At 44.8% G+C, this 15948-nt stretch overlaps 1 protein-coding gene across 2 annotated transcripts in view; it reads left to right on the top strand.

Annotated features, from left to right (window-relative positions):
* The first annotated feature begins 1128 nt into the window (after positions 1 to 1128).
* Positions 1129 to 15948, top strand: part of WDTC1 (WD and tetratricopeptide repeats 1) — a 71851-nt gene continuing 57031 nt past the window's right edge. Inside the window, exon 1 of one of the 2 annotated variants that reach the window (XM_029228934.1) lies at positions 1129 to 1563. The gene's annotated coding sequence lies outside the window, so the exon portion shown is untranslated. The remainder of the gene's footprint in view (positions 1564 to 15948) is intronic. The other variant, XM_029228933.1, reaches the window with a different exon arrangement.

Genomic DNA, 15948 nt, shown 5'->3' with positions numbered 1-15948 from the left:
TAGGCCCGTGAGCCATGGCCGCTGAGCCTGCGCGTCCGGAGCCTGCGTGTCCGGCCCGCGTACCGCAAAAAAAAAAAAAAAAAAAAAAGCTCAGACTCTAGAGTCAGGCAGATGTGGGTTTGAATCTCAAATTGGTTCCTTATCAGCTATGTGACCCTGGGCAAGTTGCTTTTTAACTCTTTTATGCCTCAGCTTCCTCTACACAAAAATAGACATAGTAATATTAGAGTACCTATCTAAGGAACTGTACTCAGTACAGGGCTGACATAGTAAGCACACGCTCAACAAAAGCAAATTATGATTATCTGACAGATGACACCCTGTGGGTGAGCGACAAGTTTCCATTCTCAAAAGATGACCATGTCTTCCTTTACTGACTCAAGGCTCCTCATGGGTGGGGCCTGGTCTCTTCCTACAGAAGTTAGGCATGATAACTCCCTTGTGACCTTGGGAACTTCCTTAGAGAGGAATTGTCTCCTGCATCAGCCTTGGGACTGCACAAGGCTGGAACGGCCTCTCTTTTTCAGAGGTGGGACCAGCAGTCTCAGATGGAACTTTCTCCCAACAAACTGAGTGTTCCCAGAGTGTGTGTGTGGCTGGCTCCCCTCCAGGCCACCCGGTGTAGACTGATTATCTTTTATGCTCTTCCTTCAGGCCGGGAAGCCAAGAGTGAGGAATGTACCACTTCAGCAGCCCTCCAGAGCAGGAAGAAGTAACGTGAGACTTGGCTCTGGGGTGACCCTGGGGCCCCAGCCTGAAGAGTCCCCCAATTAAGGGGCTCTGAGGGAGTCTTGAGGAGGCTCTTAGGAGACTGTGTCGGGCTCTGGGGGCAATGGGTGAGGGGAGTGTCCCAGAAGCGACAGGAGGGAGCATTTTACGCGCATATAGGGTGGAAGGTGCGTCCGGGTAACTAATGGCAACTGGGCGGGGTGAGCCCGCGCTGCGGGAGCTCTTCGACGGAGAAAAACTACGACTCCCAGGTTGCTCCAGGCTTAGCCCGGCTTTTCCGCCCGCCCACTGGCTGCCGGTCTGGCGAGCGGCGAAGCGGATTGGCCGCGGCCATGCGGGGCTCCCCAACTAGCAGGTTAGTGGGCGCCGCCGGCAGCAGACGTTGACCAGGAGCGGGGGGTGGAGGGGCCCCTGATCGCCATTCTGGAAACGGCCGGGCGCTGTCTCTGTAGCGTAGCCGCTGGCTGTGAGGCGCGGGGCGGGGGCGGAGACTGCGTGGCGCAGGCGCGGTGCTGGGCTTCTCCTGGGTCCCCAGACAGCTGGAGGAGATAAACAGAGGAGGAGGAGGGAGGGGAGTGCGTGTGTGAGAGCGCGCGAGGGAGTGTGAGTGTGTGTGAGCGCGGGTGTGAGGCGGTGCGCAGGGGCGGGCGGAGGCGCTGTCCGGCCCCGGCCAGGCGCCAGGCGGGGAGCATGGGAAGGGGCTAGAGCTGCCCGGGCCCTCCAGCCCCCTCCCCGGGATCCGCGCCCCCCCTCCGGGGAGAGGGGCCGGGCCCCCCGGACGGACATGGGCTCCTGAAGTTGCGCCGCCACCGGTCCTGGGAAGAGGCCTGACAGGTACGGGTAGCCGCCGCCCCCTGCTCTCCGCTGGCGCCGAGGCGAGGACCGGCTCCGGCAGCCTCGGCACACGGGCCGCCAGCTCTGGGCCGGCCCCAGCCCTGCCGGCCCGGGGGCCTGGACCCGTCCGCCTGAGGGCTCCGGGGTGTCCCGAGAAGGGGCAGGCCTCGCCGGGTCGGAGGGCAGAGTGGGCCGGGGGCGGGGTGGGGACGGAGGGCTGGCAGGGACGTGGAGGGAAGGCTCTGGGAGTTTGGGGAGGCTCTTCCGAGGGAGAGGTGGAAGTCGTCCCATCACGGGACTTTTTTTGCGGAGTTTTTGTTTGACATCTGATCTGGCGCGGGTCTCAGGAAGAAGGGGGCAGGTGGAAGTGTCGGGAGGGCAACGTTGACCTGACCTGCTCTCTCTTAGTTTCCATCTGTGTGTGTGTGTGTGTGTGTCCGTCCCCGTGTCCAGTCCAGGCTTCTGGCAGCCGCAGATGCCTTCAGTGGCCCATCCTGGCACCAGACTGAACTCTGCCGAGGTGTTTCCACCAGGCGACTGTAGCACCCGTACAAAGGGCCTTTACTTGGGAACTGGCTATTCAGTACCCACTTCAAAGGGCAAATGGGAAGTGTGGAGTAGGAGAGAGACTGCGACCCAGCAGGATCCAATTCTCGTTGCTGAAAGCTGCAGTGAGACGCCCCCTTGCCAGCCAGGTTGAATTCGCATAGTGCCCTCTGGCTCTCTCTTCTGCAGGTGTACTACTAGGGTCTCTAGAAAAGAGGCATCGGGATTTATGACTAATGTCTAACAACCTAATTTGACTATTTCCTCCAAAGGCCTTTCCTTCTATGACTTTCTTTAACTTCCTGAGGTAGTGGTAAAGCAACTTTAAAAAGTTTTCCTCTCAAGTTAGTGAGTTTAAAAGCCTGGTAGGGTGGATGTAGCTTCCCCATTCTTCCCAAAGATGGGGTGGATGATCAGGGCAAAGTGGCAGTTAAGTCTTCCCTTTTAATAAAGCCTGAAACAGTTTTGAGAAGAAGATTATTATTCTGAGGTCACCTCCTGACTCAAAGGCATTATGAAATCCCCACCTAGGGCACAGGTATGCCCCGTGGCCTCACTAAGCTTTTCTGTACATTGCAGTCCTCCTTGAGTGGCCAGTCTGTGTTCACTAAGTTGAAGGAACTACTAAAGGATATTTTTGGTTTGAATTCTGGCTGCTGCTTCTTTGTAATTATATTTTTAAAGGGATTGAATTGAATCTTGGCTATTGAGCATAGTGATAACCAGATCCTCTATCACAGGCCAAGGAGTAATTAGTAGGGCTCCTTTGGGCCGAGTCTAAGACTAACAATGGATTTTTTCATTGCAGTTTGTTGTATTTCATCGGCAGGTGGGAAACAACCTTTTCTGCCATAGTTTGTGATCATGCTGCTTAATTCTGGAGTCCAGCTGTCCTTCCCTCTTAACCTCTTTGGGGACACTTATGTTCAAGTCACATCCCACTTTGTAGAAGCAGTGCTTTGGGTCAACTCTGAAGAGTAACTGAACAACAATTCATATTTCTGCCTGGGACTCCTTCCCTTGGGGTCACTGAAGGAAAGAGAATATGTGTAGTGATTGTGGTGATGGTGTTAACATTGACGATTTGCCAGTTTTAAAGTTGTGAAACAGCTGACAGTTTTTCTAGCTGGTAAGAACTCATGGGACATCCTATGGAGGGTATTTTCACGCATGTGGGCTTCAGAATCTGGAAGGATACAACTGAAGAAGCCCTCTGCTAAAATCTGTGGCTCTTGAGGGGCCAACTGCTGGGAAGACCCAAAAGTGTGACTTTAATTATTCTTCAATTATTTTTATTTTTCTTCTCTCCTTTTTGAATTAAGGAGTATAGCCCACGTGTGCAGTCCTGGGTCTCAGAGAGGGAGTCATAGACAACGTGTAATGTGGTGATACTTAACCTTTTCTTTTGGGCCACTGGTTTAATGATCCATTCTGTTTCCTTTCTTCTTTTATCCTCACCTTTCCAGATTCTCCACTGCATCTTTGGGCTGCCAAACCCATATAATTCTTAGGCTGTGCTTTCTTCTCAGCTGTCTAATAAGCTCTTCAAAAACCCAAGCCCTGACAATTGCCATCAGAAACCAGTCCCTTGGTGTTACGTTTAATTCTGGCTAATTTACTTTGAGGGATATTTACTAACTGGAGTACATCCTAAAAAGTGACTGACATTTATTGAGGGCCTGGTATATGTCACGCTCTGTGCTAGGTAGTGTTCTTACTTTATCTAATTTAACCTTCATGACTACCGTGTGAAGTGAAAGTTTTTCCTATTATACATATGAAGACACAGGTTCAGAGAGGTAAAATAACTTGCTTAAGGTCACACAGCTAGCAAGTGAAAGGATCAGAATTCAGACCCAGGTCTGTCTCCTCAGGGACTGTGACACTTGAGCAAGGGCTGAAAGGACCAAAGCTAAGAGCCTGGGGGAACACATACTTGAAGAACTGTCTTTGGAAAAGGAACTGGACTTCCTCTGTGTGATTCTGCAAGGCAGCACTAGGATCAAAGGATGGAAATTCCAAGAGGGTAGATGTTGGCTTGACAGGAGAGAATTTGGCTTTCTAAAAACACAATGGGCTGCCTTGTGGGGGAGTGAGTTACCCATCATTGGAGGTATTCAAGCAGAGGCTTTGCCACTTCTTATCAAGGATATGGTAGAGGAGTTCATACTTATGTAGTTAAATTGGACTGAGGTTTTTTTTCAGTATTTTAAACTCTGTTATTATATCAAATTCCTGTCATTTTGATCTGTAAAAATCTAATATGTATTGAATACTTACTTTGTGCCTGGCACTTGCTGAACACTTTTCCTACAATATTTCATTTAATCTTCAGAAGTCCCCTGAGGTAAGTATTATCACTATTTCCACTTTACAAATGAGGAAACTGAGGGTCCAGAAAGTTGAAAAATATGCTGGAGGTTACACAGCTAGTAGTAGTAGGGCTGATATTTGAACCTATGTCTGCACCTTCTTAGCTGTGTAACCTAGAGTAAAGCACATGTTCTCTCTGAGCTATACTTTCCTCATATGTGAAATGAGCACCTACATTACAGTGGGTATATAAGGACTAAATGATGTAATACATGCTTTTCACTAGATCTCATCTTTTGCCCCCAAGAGCCTGGGTTTGGGGGTAAAGGGGTGCCACTTTGGTTTCTTCAGGTTGAATTCAGGCCTGACTGAAACCCTGAGAGTCGTGGGGTTCATTCTTGGTGCTATTAGTAACAGCTGCTGACTCCACAAAGGGCTTTGTGGCATTAGTAACTAATACCTTAAAAACTTGAGGCCTGAATAAGAGGAGTATTCAGCCAACAGGTTGGAGTATTGGAGGCAGTGTCAGAAGCTGTGTGAAAGAAAATTCTCACCCTATTGTAGAATCAGATTCAGGGATCACTGTTTGCATTTTTATATTTAATGTCTTATTTTAGGGTGAACAAGGTCACAACTGCTAGAGCTGTGACAGAGCGGGATGCCAAGAATAATAACCCTTAATCCTCCCTGTAGCCATCTGGGGAGGTATTAACCCCATTTTCTTGGGGAAGGGAGCAGAGCAGGATCAGTCCTTGCCCAGGTAGCTATCTACAAGCTCTCTAGAGACAGTGTTAGGATCAGGACCTTGGTAAAATTTTGTCCTTGTTCATAACCCCCAGATTCTGTTTTCAGAAAGCATAAAACTGTGCTTATTCCTGAACCTTTTAGAGAGCCTTTATCAGAATGGGAGGCAGGCGTTTCTGGTCAGGGAGCTTCATCAGTTGAGGCCTGAGTGTTTGGGTGCCAGTGGCTTACCTGGTTCCCTCTTGAGTCAGACATCTGGATGTAACACAGCTGCAAATGAATCAGAAAGGAAGCATTTCCAAATTGATTGGCTTAGTTTTCCTTGACGTTTCTGCTAGGAGTAAAGTTAGGGGGCAAAACTTAAAAGGCTCCCCTGTGAAAAGGTACTTTGAGTTGTGGCAGGATTTGGAAAGCTGCAAGTTAAAGGCAAAATGCAAGACTGTGGATGCTCTTGAATACAATGAGAAAGGATAGCATTATCAGAATATGCTTCCATTTCTCTTTCTGTTCCCTTCCATTACCTTAAGGTAATTGTGGCCCTAGGAGAAGGCAGATAAATTATCTATGATCACTGAAAAGTAAAGCTCTGAAAACATCAGGAAAATTTTTCACAAAACCCAAATCGCGATACAGAACCATACAGGCAGAGAAGACATCCAGGTGAGTTTTCATCCAGAGCCTCCACAAGTGAAGCATTTCTTAGGATGGCCTTCCACAGAGAAAGCTTCAGTCAGCCCCATATGGAATCATTTAAGCCAGGAGCCTCAAAGATGGCAGAGAACTTTTCCAAAGATGCTTTGCCGATGGGCTTGTCCTACCATCCACACCTTTCTCAGATGATGTCCTTGTGCCAACTTAGTCCATGACCCTGAAATGCAATCTTTAAATTTGTGTTTGAGACCAGCAGAGTCAAGGTGATTTTGATTCCTTAGCCTAACCCTAAGAAACGGTAAGAGACAAAGTTTCTATTGGGGAAGACTGCTTGGATGTGGTCTGATTAAAGATAATAGTAGCAACTCTTTTTTAGTGGCCAACAGCCTGGGTCCTGGAGTTAAGCTATCTAGTTTGACTCTTCATTTAATTACTGTAACTTCGGGCAAGTTAACTTCTCCATGCCTCAGATCCTTCATCTATAAAATGAGGATAATAGTAGTACCTGTCTCACAGGGCTGTTATGAGGAGTCTGTCAGATAACACTTGTAAAATGTTTAGAATGTTCAATAAATATTATTTACTATGCTCAGTGTCAGGCATTTTACATATGTGGCTCTTCCATTCCACATCAGTCTGTGAAGGTAGGCTTTATCATCCCTGTTTTGTTTTTTTTTTCCGGTACAAGGGCCTCTCACTGTTGTGGCCTCTCCCGTTGCGGAGCACAGGCTCCGGACGCGCAGGCTCAGCGGCCATGGCTCGGGGGCCCAGCCGCTCCGTGGCATGTGGAATTTTCCCGGACCGGGGCACGAACCCGTGTCCCCTGCATCGGCAGGCGGACTCTCAACCACTGCGCCACCAGGGAAGCCCAATCCCTGTTTTTCTTTTTATTAATTAATTAATTTATTTATTTATTTTTGGCTGCTCCAGGTATTAGTTGTGGCAGGCGAGATCTTCGTTGCAGCATGTTTAGTTGAGGCATGCGGGATCTTTAGTTCTGGCATGCAGACTCTTAGTTGAGGCATACATGTGGGATCTAGTTCCCCGACCAGGGATCAAACCTGGGCCCCCTGCATTGGCAGCGTGGAGTCTTACCCACTGGACCACCAGGGAAGTCCCATCATCTCTGTTTTATAGATTGGGAAACTGAGGTTTAGAAATGCTGTCACACAGAAAGTAGGTGGCAGAACTGGATTGAACTTTAGGTCTGTCGGACTCCACAGCCCAACTCTTTTTATTTTATTATACTAGTTCCAATTACCTTTATGCATTGGAAGTGCTTTTTTTTTTTTTCCTATAGGATTGCTTCAGTAGGAAAACCATCGCAAATAGAGTGAAGGGAAACTTGCATACATCTTTTGCATAATTCAGAATGTTGAAAGGGGGTCTGCTGTCACTCAATGGGAGCACCTCCCTGCAGTGGTAGGCAGCAAGTCCAGAGGAAAGAGAATACAGATGACTTGGGTTCCTTCTCCACTCTACTGCTGCCTAGCAGTGTGTCCTTAGAATTATGGGATAAGGGCATTGGAACGGGTTTTGCAGCTCATCTCAGAGTCTACCTCTCATTTTACAGATGGGTAAATAGGTGGAGGGAATGAAATGTCATACTCAGAGTCACACAGCCAGTTAGAGGCAGATCTTGGCCTGGAGCACAAGACCCTAATCCGGGTTTAGTGCTTCTTCCTCAGTACCACATAGCATTGTGCTTCAGTTCTCCTTTGTTAAATGGGGATGAAAATAACTTTCGAGCTTCCTCACAAGATTGTTGTGAGGTTCAAATGAAAAGCATGAGCAAAAGCATTCTGATAGGGATAAAATACTGTTTGTATGCAAGGTAGTCATGCTGTTATTCATTCAGCAAGTATTTATTGGTACCTGCTAAGCCCACATCACTCCTTGGGGACCCAGGAGGATCAATAGATGAATCAGATAAAGAGCTGGCCCTCAGGATGCTTTTAGTCTTTTAAGGAAGAGAAGCCACATAAATAACTACTGTTCAAGTTAGGAGACAGATGAAGGAAAGGGTGAGAACTAAATTTTCTTTTCATAAGTTGTCATTTTGAGGTAGAGAAAAGAAGAAGGTGTTTTGGGACTTTTCCTCCTTTACAATTGAGATATAATTTACTTACCATAAAACCTACCCTCTTAATGTGTGCAAATCTGCGCTTTTTATTATATTCACAAAGTTGTGCAGCCATCACCAATATCTAATCCTGGAACATTTTCATCACCCCCCAAAAGAAACCCATACCCTGTAGCTATCACTGCCTACCCCCAATCATCCCATCTTCTCCCTCAACACTAGACAACCACTAATCTACTTTCTGTCTCTATAGCTTTTTCTATTCTTGACATTTCATATAAATGGATTCATACAATATGTGGCCTTTTGGGACTGGCTTCTTTCCCTTAACACAATGTTTTCAAGTTTCATCCATGTTATGGATGAATCAGTACTTCATTCCTTTTTTCATTCCTTAATTCCTTGATTCAGCATGAATCAGTACTTCATTCCTTTTTATGGAAGAATAATATTCCATATATGGATATACCACATTTTATTTATCCATTGATGGACATTTCGGTTGTTTCTACTTTGGGGATATTATAAACAATGCTGCTATGAGTGTTCATGTACAAGTTTTCATGCGGACATAGGTTTTCACTTCTCTTGGAGTAGATACCTAGGAGTAAAATTTCTGGGTCATATGGTCACTCTAAGTTTAACTTTTTGAGAGGAGGCTTTTCTTAAACGATTTTTTCTTATTGAAAATAATGCTGTCACTCACACTTAGTATTTACAGTGTGCCAGTTATCCCATGTAATCCTCACAACAGCCCTGAGGTAGGTACAATCATTATCTCTGTGTAACAGTTGAAAAAACAGCCAGTGTTTCTTGAATTATCACGTGCCAGGTATTGTGCTAAGTGTTTTACAATGCATTACCTCATTAATGCGCCCAATAACCCTGTGAGATAGATGATATTACATATACCTATATAGCAGGTAAAAACAAAAATAAAACCAAAAACCCAGGAGCTTAAAAGTAAACAGTTTTGGGGGCTTCCCTGGTGGCGCAGTGGTTGAGAGTCCGCCTGCCGATGCAGGGGACACGGGTTCGTGCCCCGGTCTGGGAAGATCCCACATGCCGCGGAGCGGCTAGGCCTGTGAGCCATGGCCGCCGAGCCTGCGCATCCGGAGCCTGTGCTCCGCAACGGGAGAGGCCACAACAGTGAGAGGCCCTTGTACCGCAAAAAAAAAAAAAAAAAAAGTAAACAGTTTTGCCCAAGAACGCAACCTAGTGTGTGGTTGAGCCAGATTCAAACTCAAGTTTCTTTCCATCCAAAGCTAGTTTCTAATGACTATTTCCACATTAACACAAAACAATAAAAGTTAACAGTAGAATACTTGGAAAATACACAGGAACAGAAAGAAAAATATATCGCCTGTTGTCCTACCAGAGACATGACCACTGGCTAACAATTTTGGTGCATATCCTTCTTGTTATAGCATTACATATGTACATTTTTTGGTTTGTATTTTTTCCCCCAAGGCTGGGATGGCTATATAGATGTCTTAAACCTAGTTTTTAAACTAAAATGATTAATGGTTTTTCCATTTCATTAAGCAGTCTTCCATGTTTTGAATGACTCTATAATAGGAAAAAAAGTGGGTTTTTTTGCCGCATCATGAGGCTCGTGGAAACTTCGTTCCCCAACCAGGAATCGAACCCGGTGCCCCGGCAGTAGAAGCGCGGAGTCCTAACCATTGGATGGCCAGGGAATTCCCGGAAAGAAAGATTTTTAAAAGGGCTTTATTAGAGAGAATTCCAAATGTATACAAAGTAGAAGAGTATAATAAACCGCCATGTACTCATCATCCTATCTCAATAACTGTCAACATCCTGCCATTCTTTTTTTTTCTTTTTTTTACGGTACGCGGGCCTCTCACTGTTGCGGAGCACAGGCTCCGGACGCGCAGGCTCAGCGGCCATGGCTCACGGGCCCAGCCGCTCCGCGGCATGTGGGGTCTTCCCGGACCAGGGCACGAACCCGTGTCCCCTGCATCGGCAGGCGGACTCTCAACCACTGCGCCACCAGGGAAGCCCCCATCCTGCCATTCTTGTTTCACCTATACCTCCCCTGCTTTCCACCCACTCATTCTATTTTTTAGGTGAAATTTAGAAACATGAAAACACTAATCTTGATTGTATAATTTTAACAAATGGATATACCCATGTGAACATACCTCCAATATCCGTGAAATCATACTCCATCAATATATAGAGAGCCTTCTATCACTCTAGAAAGTTCTCTGGTGTACTTTTCTTGCCAATCTCCACACACCCAGGCAACATTTCTGATTTTTTTTTAACTATACTTTGCCTGTTTTAGAACTTCATATAGATGGAATCATACAGTATGTACTTTACGTCTGGCTTCTGTTGCTCAGAATCTAAGAGATTCTTCCATGTTGTTGCCTGTATTAGTAGTTCCTTTTTTTTTTTTTTTCTGTACGCGGGCGTCTCACTGTTGTGGCCTCTCCCGTTGCAGAGCACAGGCTCTGGAAGCGCAGGCTCAGTGGCCATGGCTCACGGACCTAGCCGCTCCGCGGCATGTGGGATCTTCCCGGACCGGGGCACGAACCCGTGTCCCCTGCATCGGCAGGCGGGCTGTCAACCACTGCGCCACCAGGGAATCCCTCCTTTTTTCTTTTATATAATAACTTTGTTGGGATATAATCCGTATGCCATATAATTCATGCATTTAAAGTATACAATTCATTGGTTTTTAGTAGACTCACAGATGTGCAACGATCACCACAGTCAATTTTAGAACATACTTATCACCTCAAGAAGAAACTCCAAACCACAGTGAAATACGACTTCACATCCACGAAGATGGCTATAATTTAAAAAAAAAAAAAAGTGTTGGTGAGGATGTGGAGAAAGTGGAACCCTTATACATTGGCTGGTGAGACTGTAAAATGGTGCAGCTACTACGGAAAACAGTTTGGCGATTCCTCAGATAGTTAAACATAGAATTACCATATGACCCGGCAATTCCACTCCTAGGTATATACCCCAAAGAATTGCAAACAAGTACTCAAACAGAGACTTGTACATGAATGTTTATAGCAGCACTATTCACAATAGATGAATGGATAAACACAATGTGGCATAGCAGTGCAATGGAATAGTACTGAGCCATAAAAAGGAACGAAGTACTGACACGTGCTGCAACATGGATGAACCTCAAAACATTATAATACGTGAAAGAGGCCAGACACAAAAAGGCCACAAATTGTAGGATTCCATTTATATGAAAAACCTAGAATAGATAAATCCATAGATACAGAAAGTAAATTAGTAGTTGCCAGGTGCTGGGGGGAGGAGGGAATAGGGAATGACTGCTTAATGGGTATGAGGTTTTCTTCTGGCTTGATGGAAATGTTTTGGAATTAGCTAGAGGGGGTGGTCCCACAACATTGTGAATGTACTAAATATCACTGAATTGTACACTTTAAATGGTAAATTTTACGTTACGTGAGTTTCAATTCAATTAAAAAAAAAGGAAACATATCCTTTAGTTATCACCCCTCTACCTCCTGTCCCCTCCAGCCCCAAGAAATCACAAATGTACTTTCTATTTCTATAGATTTGCCTATTCTGGACTTTTTATATAAATGGACTTATATGTGGGCTTCTTTCACTTAGCATAATGTCTTCAAGTTTCATCCATGTTGTAGACATGTCTCAGTACTTCATTCCTTTTTCTGGCCAAATAACATTCGATTGTATGGATAAACCACCTTTTGTTTATCCATTGATCAGTTGATGGACATTTCGGTGGTTTCTACCTGTTACCTATTGTGAATAATGTTACTATGTGCATTCTTGTACACGTTTTCTTATGGAGTTTCTTTGTTTTGTTTTGTTTTTTTTACTGGTACGCGGGCCTCTCACTGTTGTGGCCTCTCCCGTTGCGGAGCACAGGCTCCGGACGTGCAGGCTCAGCGGCCATGGCTCACGGGCCCATCCGCTCTGCGGCATGTGGGATCTTCCCAGACAGGGGTACGAACCCATGTGCCCTGCATCGGCAGGCGGACTCTCAACCACTGCGCCACCAGGGACGCCCGAGTTTCTTTGTTTTTAACAAAGTCACTTTTTTTTCCTCCTGACCTTGCATTTCAAAGCTAGCAGAGGTGATAAAGACATCCTATTCTCTGTTCCCCACCATCTGCAGTGGAATCCTCAGTGCCAGCTTTGTTTCTCTGGTAGGGAATGAAATATGGAAGAAATGTTGTAACCATGCCAGTGAGTATAGATAACAGGAGTTATCAGGTCTTAGTAGAATTCAGGTTTGGTGGAAGTCTATGAAGCACCTACCACGATCCAGGTATATATTTTGTACTTTCATATATATTTCATCATTTATTCCTCACAAAGATCCATTGAAGTAGGTTAGTATCCCTATTTTACAAATGAGGAAATTGAAACTCAGAAACATTAAGTAACTTGCACAACTACGGAGCTGAAATTCAGGCCCAGGTGCCTAAGTATTTCAAGTCTGCTTCTCTTTCTGCTGCGTTAACCAGATCCTAAACAAGGACTATGGCACACCTGAAATGGGTGGTTCCTCATGTTTGTTTGGATATTACCAATTCAATCCTTGGTTCCAGATGAGTAATCTTCTCCAGATGTACTTTCTTCTAGGGTTTGTTAACCTTAGGCTCTTATATTACTGGTACCCTTTTCATTTTGAAGTACGAGATTAATTCCTCCACATTTAACTGTTAGTTGAATTTTATTAGCTTCCTTTGTAACTATACAAAGATGTGCCCATTGAAGAAAGTTTCCCAGTAGCCTAAGTTAAAAGTTTGTGGTTAATCATTAGAGAAATGCAAATCAAAACTACAATGAGATATCATCTCACACCGGTCAGAATGGCCATCATCAAAAAATCTAGAAACAATAAATGCTGGAGAGGGTGTGGAGAAAAAGGAACATTCTTGCACTGTTGGTGGGAATGTAAATTGAATGGAGAACAGTATGGAGGTTCCTTAAAAAACTAAAAATAGAACTACCATACGACCCAGCAATCCCACTACTGGGCATATGCCCTGAGAAAACCATAATTCAAAGAGTTATGTACCAAAATGTTCATTGCAGCTCTGTTTACAGTAGCCAGGACATGGAAGCAACCTAAGTGTCCATCAACAGATGAATGGATAAAGAAGATGTGGCACATACATACAATGGAATATTACTCAGCCATAAAAAGAAACGAAATTGAGTTATTTGTAGTGAGATGGATGGACCTAGAGTCTGTCATACAGAGTGAAGTGAGTCAGAAAGAGAAAAACTACCGTATGCTAACACATATATATGGAATCTAAGAAAGAAAGAAAAAAAAAGGTCATGAAGAACCTAGCGGCAAGATGGGAATAAAGACACAGACCTACTAGAGAATGGACTTGAGGATATGGGGAGGGGGAAGGGTGGGCTGTGACAAAGTGAGAGAGTGGCATGGACATATATACACAACTAAAATAGATAGCTAGTGGGAGGTAGCCGCATAGCACAGGGAGATCAGCTCGGTGCTTTGTGACCACCTGGAGGGGTGGGATAGGGAGGGTGGGAGGGAGGGAGATGCAAGAGGGAAGAGATATGGGAACATATGTATAACTGATTCACTTTGTTATAAAGCAGAAACTAACACACCATAGTAAAGCAATTATACTCCAATAAAGATGTTAAAAAAAAAAAAGTTTGCGGAAGGGATGGTGTTAAGTTCTAGGCATTTTAGAGCTCTGGGAATAGAATACCTTTTAGAAGGTGTAACATCTGCATAGCAGCTCATATTTTCTTTATAACATTAAATCAGGGCGTCCCTGGTGGCGCAGTGGTTGAGAGTGCGCCTGCTGATGCAGGGCGCACGGGTTCGTACCCCCGTCTGGGAAGATCCCACATGCCGCGGAGCGGCTGGGCCCGTGAGCCATGGCCGCTGAGCCTGCGTGTCCAGAGCCTGTGCTCTGCAAAACATTAAATCATATCTTTTCCTTTGTGCCTTAGGTATTTTTATATTTCTCATATTCCTGACTCCTAGAAGCTGGCTTCCTTCTTCCTTTTTTCCATTTAATATCAGCTAGAGTTTGCCTGCAATATCCTGAATTACAAGTAAATGCCATTCCTAAACCTTTGTATTCTAGCTAGAGGAAATTTTTATTGAGCTTTCACGTTCTGCCAGCAAATTAGCCCTCAGTGTTATTAGAGCTTTAAGTGTGAAAATCAGGGTTTATTCATTAACTGTGCTATCCTTAGGATGAAGAAGATACATTAAAAGTTGCTTGTTGTCTGGGAATTCCCTGGTGCTCCAGTGGTTAGGACTCGGCACTTTCACTGTGGTGGCCAGGGTTCAATTCCTGGTTGGGAAACTAAGATCCCGCAAGCCATGTGACTCAGCCAAAAAAAAAAGTTGCTTGTGGTCTGTTAAAGTCCTTATTCTTCATTATTGATTTCCCAGTTGTCTGTCTAGCTCTACTGTTATATGTTTAGTTTGTTTCCCCTACTGTCATTTTTGTGCTCTCTTCTAAGATGTGTGAATAAATGAGTATAAATAAAATTTAATTTATTATTCCATGTCGTTCCTTCTGAATTTACTGTCCTAGCTGTTCATTTTGGTCATTTGGTTAAATTAGCCTTTTTCAGTCCCTCTTTGGAGCTCTGATTACAGTAGCCTTGGTGCCATTGATATACAATTAATTACAACTATATTGTGTGCTCTTGAAGAGACGGGTCTGTGTTCGGCTTGTTCTTTGCTCTATTTTCAAAGTTTAGCATAGTGCCTGGCAAAATAGGCATTGAAATATTTACCTTATGGATTCCTTTTCTGTTTGTTTGTTTTTTTATTTGGCTGCATCAGGTCTTAGTTGAGGCATGCGAACTCTTCCTTGTGGCATGCGAACTTTCAGTTGCGGCATGTGGGATCCAGTTCCCTGACCAGGGATTGAACCCGGGCCCCCTGCATTGGGAGCGCAGAGTCTTGGCCACTGGACCACCAGGGAAGTCCCCACCTTATGGATTCTTGAAGTCACTTATTTCCGTCTTTTTGCCCCTCAGCAGAACTGAGCATTATGTAATTTGCATACTGCACCAGAGATAGAAATCCCCTTGATGTAGTCTTTTCTAGTGTTTAATCATATATAATATATATAACTTCCTTTTGCCAATTCCAGTCTTTCATTCGTATCATTTCATATTTATGAGTTCTTTATAGAATTGACTATTTCCTAACCTTCCTTAAAATAATGCTTTTAAAATTTGACCATGGGGCTTCCCTGGTGGCGCAGTGGTTGAGAGTCCGCCTGCCGATGCAGGGGACACGGGTTCGTGCCCCGGTCCGGGAGGATCCCACATGCCGCGGAGCGGCTGGGCCCGTGAGCCATGGCCACTGAGCCTGCACGTCCGCAGCCTCTGCTCCGCAGAGGGAGAGGCCACAACGGTAAGAGGCCCAAGTACCGCAAAAAAAAAAAAAAAAATTTGACCATGATTAAATCTCCTAATATTCAAATAACTTTAATTTATTGCTCTGATTATTTGTATTTGAGAGACTTTGGACTGAAGTATGAAACTAGTTATGCCCCCTGTATATTTGAGCGTATTTCTCTCCTGAGGTGAGCCTTTTAAATAATCTCTGCTTAGAAGTGTTTCCAGTTATGCTTGCCTGCCTCTAAAAGTTTGTGGAAAGGCACTGTTGCCCTTAAGAGAGGAGAGGGTGGGCTGTGCTCCAGAATGAGCTATCTGCCAGTGTGCTATCATTTCTTCTCAGGATGGGAATGGAAATGTTTACCAAAATACCAACTGAGCAGTAGTTGTGTTAAATTTGACATTTGGGGTTTTAAACCTCTGCCTACCAGTCTGATATTGTTTTAAATCCCAGTTTCCATTTTATCATTTACCTGAATTGTAGTGGTTTTTGCTTGCCTGGTTTCTCTGCTTTTACCTCTCTTGTTCCTTTTAGTATTTCCAAGCCACACACCAATATTAGCTAAAGTCCCTTGCCTTTGTTTTTTTATTTTTTTCTTTTTTGTTTGGCCTCGCCATGCGGCTTGTGGGATCTTAGTTCCCCC

Source organism: Monodon monoceros, unplaced genomic scaffold, assembly GCF_005190385.1.
Source record: "Monodon monoceros isolate NGI ecotype Baffin Bay Population unplaced genomic scaffold, NGI_Narwhal_1 Super_Scaffold_18, whole genome shotgun sequence".
In the NCBI taxonomy this organism is placed as follows: Eukaryota; Metazoa; Chordata; class Mammalia; order Artiodactyla; family Monodontidae; genus Monodon; species Monodon monoceros.
Note: the sequence above shows the minus strand (reverse complement) of the source record. Positions and strands in the feature narration are given on the sequence as shown.